At 43.2% G+C, this 8,424-nt stretch overlaps 1 long non-coding RNA gene across 1 annotated transcript; it reads left to right on the forward strand.

Annotated features, from left to right (window-relative positions):
• The first annotated feature begins 772 nt into the window (after window positions 1-772).
• Window positions 773-6,822, forward strand: LOC127320854 (uncharacterized). The gene is made up of 4 exons (XR_007863586.2): window positions 773-1,573; window positions 1,928-1,982; window positions 2,734-3,046; window positions 3,259-6,822. It is a non-coding gene; the product is annotated as an uncharacterized lncRNA (long non-coding RNA).
• The last annotated feature ends 1,602 nt before the right edge of the window (window positions 6,823-8,424 follow it).

Consider the following 8,424-nt stretch of genomic DNA (forward strand, 5'->3'; position numbering starts at 1 on the left):
TGGCCCTGGTCCCTCCGAGCGACGGCCCGCAAAGCCTCTGGTACACACGTCCGATGCTGGTGCAAGGGCGTGCCACCTGACCTATACCTGGTCAGGAAGGTGATGGAGATGCCTCGCTTAGTTTCCTGCATGGCATACACGTAAACATTAAATACGAGCTTCGATCGGCTCTCAGGTTATCCTGTGAATCGGCTCAAAGAGCCGATCCACCCATGATTCGTACGAGGTGCACGAATATATGGTGGTCCTGCTTGATCAAGATAAAGCTAACTCGATCTACAACGATTTGGGGTTTTCACTGCATAATCGGATCATCCTACTCACGATTGGGCCTCGCGGCCACGCACGGTGATCGTAAGCCGATCCTAGATAGGGCCTAAAAACCAACACGAGGTTGATCCCCGGAACATCCTGTCTAGGACTAGCAAACGACACCCTACGTGCCGCTGGATCCTCCAACCCTTTGTAAGGCCTAACTATTGCAGATATAACTATAACTACTATATTAAAGAGCAACAAACTTCTTTTTTCTTAGAATTTTGAGACTCCCTGTTATTCTTCTGTGTAAGTTTTGGGGTGCTCGGTAAGATTTTCTAGAGGAGCTAGGAGTTTATCAGGACGTATGTAATTTTCTTCTCCTTCCTTGATAGTGCTTCGGTTGTGGCCTTTTTTGTGTGGCTGTAGTATTGCTATACGTGGTCAAAGCGGCGCCCACGTTTCTGAAATACCGCTACGACCAGCCATTTTGCCCCCTCCCTGTTAGGATCCCCCACCTCTCACATTTCTTCTCTTTCGTCTCCGGGACGGTGCTCTGCCCGGTGCTCCCTCTCCATGGCCACATCCGGCGCCGCCGCACAGCGCCGCGGCTCGGCCGCATCCTCATCTTCTTTTTCCCCACGAAAGCGGCGCTCTGCCTTGGCCCTACGGCGCGGACACGCGAAATCCTAGCCCCAACTTGGGCTTGGTCGCCGGCACTGCTCCGACACCGCCGCACCTCCAGCTCCCCCTCCTCATCGAGCACGACTTCCTCTACGTCGCCTGGACCTCTTCCTCGATATACCAGAGCTCCAGCTCCACAAATCGACCCTGGTGACCACCTCCTGGAACTCCGCCTCGACCACGTCGTGGCGTTGCTTGGGCGACGATATAGAGACGGCGGGGAACATCGGCCTCTGTAGAGGTTGGCTGAATCTTGGCTGGGGCAAGCTACTGATGGGGCGTAGTCAGTACGGACGCGTCCAGTGGCGGCCTCTGCGGGAGTCTGGCGCTCATGTGGTGCCTCCCCTTTCCAAGACTGAGAGCCTCCTCTCTCCTATGGCTGCCTTACCCTCCCCTGTATGAGCTGTTCGCTTCTGTGGTTGTCGCCATGGCAGTACCATCAAGGCGCTCGACCTGTGTGGCCATTCCCGTGGTCAATTCTCTCTATCAAGTGTGCGTGCTAGCCGATGGAGCGGACGAACTGGTGTGGGGGTGACCCTCCAGCCTTCTCCTCTCACCAGCATAGGCGCCCTCCTCTCTCTCTCTCTCCCCTGGTTTTCGAGGAAGCCCCTGTCGGACCGGAAGCGGGAAGGAGGTAGGTGCTCATGGAGATTTTCTGACTATTAGGTTCTCTGCTTTGTGATTTTGGTGCCCACGAAGTGTTTGTTGTTATTCCTACTTCAAGTCAATGTATTTTCAGATTTCTCATTTCATCTGTGTGGTCTAGAGCAATTTATTCAACTGATAACCCATATGCTCAGCATGCAATGTATCTAGGAGTTCTTCTTGCTAGCCTTGATATCTTATGGTTGTTGGGAATGGTCCAATGCTCTGTTTTTTTGCTGTGAGGTTCTGCAATTAGATGTTGGAGCTCATTATATAGCAAAGCATGGAAAAAATGGAATGATTCAAGGGCATCGTTCTAAACTGTGATTTTTCTTGATGACAGCTGTTGGCATTATGCGTTGCAGATTTAGGCCTCAAGGCTAAACTGGATGTTCGAGGTACGATGTCGTGCAGAATTTTCTCCATATGTTTTTTTCTCACTGCACTATTTAGCTTATTTGCAAAGAATGGTGGCAATATGTACAATGGGTTTATTTCTGTTGATTTTGCTAACTGCACTATTCAACACATGCTATAGAAATGTAATGGTTAATTTTGATGATGATTGATGGTTGATATTTTCTGTTGCTTATCCTGGAACTTAATATTCAAAATTAAAGTGCACTCGCTTAAGGTACTGACATTAGTGCATCACGGTTGACGCATATTTCAGTTTCAAGGTGTTTCTTTGAAGGTATTATAGTTTCTCCTTGCTCTTAGCTTCAGGATGAGGCCAGAAACGACAAGCTTTGCATAGTAATTTTATCATGGCCAATGTCACAACCTTGTAACTATTTAAAGCTTGGCTCTCATGACGTAGTACTCTGCATGCAACTATTTAAAACATGCAACTATCTTTTTGTTGCAGTTTATTGGTTGTGTTTCTCTGTTTTTACTGAAAAAATCATGCCTCCTTAGTTATTTTTGTTGAGAAAGTTGCTGACTTCAGCATGCTGTCAATAGCAGAGTGGTTCTTCAATGCTTTCGATCGATTTTTTTCATTGAGAACACTACCACTACTGCATATTTGTATAAATTCTCAAAGTTTTTTTACTATAGGCGTATAATTGTTGTTTCAGCTTTATTGCTAAATTTTAATTCCAGTCACAAAGTGATTAGCTAAATGACTGATAATTAGGGTTCATGTAGGTACCTGCGGAGTTCTAAATTCGTATGTTGATTGTACAACATGCCAGTGAAGCTCCTTCGTGGCCGGTGGCGTGATGCCAAGGTGCTCCAGCCATCCTCACTCAGGTTTTTCCACAGCAAATCCTCACCTAGACAGTGGCCCTGCTGCCTGTTCAGTCGGGTGGGCACTCAAAGACAAGCAATGCTTGCGCCTTCTCGGGATCAGGAGCACTACATCACCGAGAAACTACGCCTGATATTCCATATAGGAGTGGAATACGTGAATAATAACATATGGGAAGGACCACCTGTATATTTGAGAGTGGAATTTCAGGTGTGTCGTGATTCACAAGCGAGAAAGTTAGCAAATAGTAATTTCTAGCATTTGTTTCAAGACAACGGAAAATTTGGTTTTTTTATGTTTGTACTGTTTCTTCATTATTACAAAAAAATTATTTATGGATATCTAATTCTGCACCGCTTTCTTACTTGAAATGCTTCCATGGGATCTTGATTATTAGTTACCTCAGCTTTTATGAACTCTAGGGAAGGACAATCATGAAGAGATGGACTGGAGCCACGATACCATTCCACACAAACGTCTGAAGCTGGAGTTTGTCAAGTCCTCTGTGGTGCCAAGCAGCATGTGCCGCTGTGGATGTCCCCTCTTGGATAATGTGACAACTTATAGCACATAATTCAGTTTTTAGTGTTCCATTAAACCTTAGGTGTGCAATTTGATATTCTCAGTTTCCTATAGAATATACCTTCAATATTTGGATGATTTATGAGTGTCCATCCAAGACATTGAGTTCCAAATCGGTATATAGTTCCCCTATTTTGATTTTTGATAAAACATGGTTGTTGTATCTGAGTGAGGATTTTTTGTTGTTGAAAATTTAGATGGCCACGACGTTAAATATGTTCGGAAAGTGTGACACAAATCAGAATGCTGAAGTTCCAAAGAAAAGATGCTTTGAAAATGAAAGCCCCAGGTTATATGTAAATCTCCTCTGAAGACTCTGATCATGTTCATTTTAGCATCCCTGGTGTGTCACTGGTATGTTACCTATATTTACTGACAATATGCACTGTCATTTGCCTATGCTCAGCATGTATTAGAGGTATAATTTCTTTCAAAGATCAATCATGAAGGTATGTTACTACTTTGTTACATACTTTTTACTGAAAATATGCATTATCTTTTAGCAGTGTTGAACATGTACTAGAACATTAATTTCAGAGAAGTTTACTGGTAGATATTTTATGATTGTTAAAAAAAAAATTTTCATCCCACATTTTAGCTGTATTTTCGTAATACGATCAAAAGAGAAGGGCATGCACTACCATCAAATTAGTTGTCTTCAGATCGACCTCAATACCTCATTGAATGGATATATTATGTGTGAAAATTGGCTATTTGGTGGTGGATAGTTTATCACCAGTCTTATTTTATTTTCTTACCTTGGCAAGCCTACGCATATACATTGCTTTTGAAATGATGCCTCTGAGACAATCGTTAACTTATGAGGCGAGACCTTCTAACAAACATAGCATGCTCTTTCCATCTGTCATTCTAGAGATGGTAGAATTTGTTTTAATGGCCAGTCTTCAAATGTCATAGTTCGTACACATATCACTGCCGTATCATGCACCTCAATCTCGCACCAACCGAGAGTGCCATCACTCTGTATTGAATTAATTTCGGTACGAGCCACCCACAAGTCAAATGGTAGGGCTCCATGTGGCTGTGAGGCGAGCTATTCTTTCGAAGTGTGGTAATTTTATTCAGCAATAGGAGCCATCAACAGCAAAATGGTAGGGCTTTGCTGCTGTGAGGCAACGCAACTGATATTATCATTGTGGTTGTTGTGTCCGAAGTGAATTTTGATATCATTGTAAGCTGTTGTAATATCCACATAGTTGCATATGACTTGGGAATTTGTTCAATCTGTTGGGTGATTTAATCTCACACTTACTATCTACAATACAACCGGTAAGTACTTAGCCTTATGATGCAAAGAATGTTGGAAGAAACCTCATCTCTACGACTACACATTTAAAAGCCCTTATAAGTGTCGGTGTCTAAATACAGCAGCAGAGCCAAGTTATTTTTCCTTATAATTATAGTGTTATTCAACAAGTAACCTCGATTTTTTTTTTTTTTGCTTCATCGTATTCTTAACTGTACTCAGGCCCTCTACAAATACATTAGACATTGATAGAAATCTTACGGTCTCTTCTGAAGGGTGAAATCCATAGATGATTCAAACTGAGTTGTAGATTTCCATGTAATCGGGCTATAAGGTCCTTGCACTATTAATTGGCAAAATACACATAATAATGTTTTAAAAAGCTGACATACAGTGTTAATTATCTATATGTGGAAGATAGGAAAATGATGGTGCATGGGAGTGTTCTAAGCAATAGTGCTTGCAGGATAGAGGTTCTGGATTGTTCGTAATATACAAGAAAATTATGCCTAAACGTCACTTTAAGTAACATAAAAGTGTGGACTTATTTGGATGATAGAAGGACAGTTCTGGATTTCTTGTGCTCCAGTCTTTTTCTCCCAAGAGCTTTATAGTTATGAATTGCCAACTAAGATTATGCATAAAGAAATGTTTTTGCAAGTAAGCTAGCAAACCATGAAGAATGAAACTATCTCATGAGTATTCAGAAGAACATAAGCATTTAGATATTCATACTGCACTACATGGAAACTATGTACGTTACTTTGCCTCTCTGTCTCAGACCAGTGAGCTGCATTTCATTTCGTTAGAACACATCATTTTACCATTTCTTTCCAGTGATTTAAACTGGGCCAATAGGCCCAAAGTCTCGACTGGCTGACCTTATTCTTACAAATTTCGCCGAGATAAATAGTTGTTCGATTTGAATACAGTTATACTATATCTGAAGAACAAGTTTAGATCAGACATTTTTAGCACTCTTCGAGACTCCAGCTAGGGAAATATTCTATTTGAAATGCAAAATACTATATAGCATGTCAATAGCCACAAAGTAAAACATATACTACTTGATGAACCTGAGGTAATAACTAAATTATAATGAGACAGGTTATCTATTCTACAAGAATTCACTCATTTTCCCATGATGCGCTGACTAGATTTTTTCCTGAGCAACCGAATATATAGTGAGACAATTAGAGTGTTGCAGAAACATTTGAAACAACAGTTGCTCTGTGCCCAGTGTTCAGCTTTGTGTGGACTATTAAAGAAACCTAGGAAAGACTAATAAAACTTATCTAAACAGTAATTTACAGTACATTTACATCCAAGTAGCTAAATATAGCTGACTTCTCTATATGAGAGTAAACATAATTAAATTAATTGATATTTCAAACTAAAGATAGGTCATATAGTATTACTTAGTTCTATATTTGCTTCAAGGGACTAGAAAGAAACACAGTTGCAGGGTTGCGTTCGTATAGCTCTGTTGCAACACAACACTCACACCATTTATATTTACAATCTTGCCTAGGCCTTTATGTCCCTACCACTTGACATTTCTAGCTATGTACTATGGATTGTTGCTCTTCACATGTTTCCTATGGCTTGCCAGGAGAGTTGAGGGGCGGCGCTGCGGCACCGGCCGGATTGTGGAGAGGGGGAGCAGCCAGCTCGGCGGAGAATCAGGTGCAGCGGGTGAACCTGGCCGGCAATATGTGAGATAAAAATCACTGCATGAAGGAACTACTACAAGGTCAAAGATAATTTAGGATGTGACAATAATGCTTAACCTGCCCTTCATGTGTTTTTTTTTCGTAATTGATCTAGACATGATTCTTGAAAATCCAAAATTTTATTTTCTCACCGCCTACAAAGTAATTTCCCCTAGATTTTTGTTTATGTCAACATACATTAGTCCAGATCCCTTATGTCTCGATTTAAGACACAAAAATTTAGAGATTTTCGGTTTCCATTAGAACAAGTGAAATGCTGATGGTACTGAAGATGAAAGAATAAAGAAGAAATGTTGGCACCAATGATTTGAGAAGTTTACCAACCGCATTTGAGCTATTTTATGGTTGTAGATTCTCAGCTTCTACATGTAGTTGTTGTCACTTTAAACCAACTTCATATGTTCTTTTTGGCACCTGCTCCTTTCTGATGTGGAATCCCGAGTGGCACTATTCAATTTTAGGGGTTTTCAATGAGTAACTGATTGTGCCTAATAGTGTCCATTTTATCTCTATTTGTTCTTATATTTATGTATCTTTACAGTGCTTACATGCATATGGACTATACAAGTACAACATGGCCCGTCTACAGGCTACGCAACAGCAGGCTGCCCCCTAAAATATGCTGCCTTGGTCACTCAAACTTTGCAAAGTTTTAGAATCATCTTTTATTTTTCAAACGCACAGCTATCTTGAGGGCGCGGCGTGCCGCCGCGCCTTTCTTTGCTAGTTAAACTAATCCTTGGAGAACAAGGAGCAACCGTAACGGATCGGATCTACTAAATAATGATCAAGCGGGGTGCCGCCCCTACACCTAAGATAGGTGTAAGGGCGGCTAGATATGCAAGGGTTGCACTACGACAGCATATGATACGAAGAACTATGCTAACCCTAACACATCTATGATAACTACGTTGCTCGCCATCAAAAAGGCTTCAGTACGAGCAACGCATGAACAACATGAAGCTTCTGCTGCCTAGATCGCAAGATGCGATCTAGGCAGCATGATGCTTACCGGTAGAAACCCTCGAGACGAAGGAGTTGGCGATGCGCCGAGATTGATTTGTGGTTGAACGTTGGTTGTTGTTTATTCCATAAACCCTAGATACATATTTATAGTCCAGGGGACTTTCTAACGTGGGAAGAATCCCCACCGTGCACGAGACAAACTCTAACTAACCGACACGTAATCTACTATGTTATAGGTACAAGGGCAAACTAGCCCAAACTTTGCATATAAGGCCGATTCGCGTATTTCTTCCGTATATAATCTTCAAGTCCATCTTGATCGCGGCCCACCTCTGACTCGGTCAAATTATGGTGATAACAAATGCCCCCCTGGTTTTGGAATTGATAATTCCAAAATCACTCTGCTTTTCCTTCGTTGGGTCATGTCGTGGCAGAACCGTCGCAGTATCCTTCATCATGATGCCTTGCCTTCTCAACTTCTCCGCGTGACCTGGCAGTTTTTTTTTTAGGCACCACTTCCTCGGAAACTGCTGTGGCATTGAATTTCCACTATACCCCTTTTTATTTAACCGCTCCGCACAGTTTACTTCCGCATCCCCTTCGCATTAGCACTCCCAAAAGCCCTCCTGCGCCACCATGTCTTCTTCCTCCTCTGCGCCATCGGATCTTTCCAGCCAATCCTCCTCTTCCCGTGAGCCGACGCCGGAGCCGAACCCGGCGGAGGTCCATGCGGCCAACACCCGCCGTGCCATTGCGGCCGGGGAGGAGTCCAGCCACGACTTCTCCGTCTGGTCTGAGGACGACAAGTCCTTGACCGACGGGGAAAGCGACCTCCGCTTCCTCGCCGACGGGGAAACGGAGGAGGAGAGCGATGACGATCGCTTCTCCTGCGACTTCACCTCTCCCGAGGAGGAGGAGGAGGAGGGAGAGGAGAAGGAGGAGGAGGACGACACCTCCTCCGACGAGCCGCCGGCCAAGCGGTTCTGCCCCTGGCCGGGGAACCTCAGCGACTTCGACAGCGACGAAGACGACGCTGACGG

Source organism: Lolium perenne, chromosome 5 (assembly GCF_019359855.2).
Source record: "Lolium perenne isolate Kyuss_39 chromosome 5, Kyuss_2.0, whole genome shotgun sequence".
In the NCBI taxonomy this organism is placed as follows: Eukaryota; Viridiplantae; Streptophyta; class Magnoliopsida; order Poales; family Poaceae; genus Lolium; species Lolium perenne.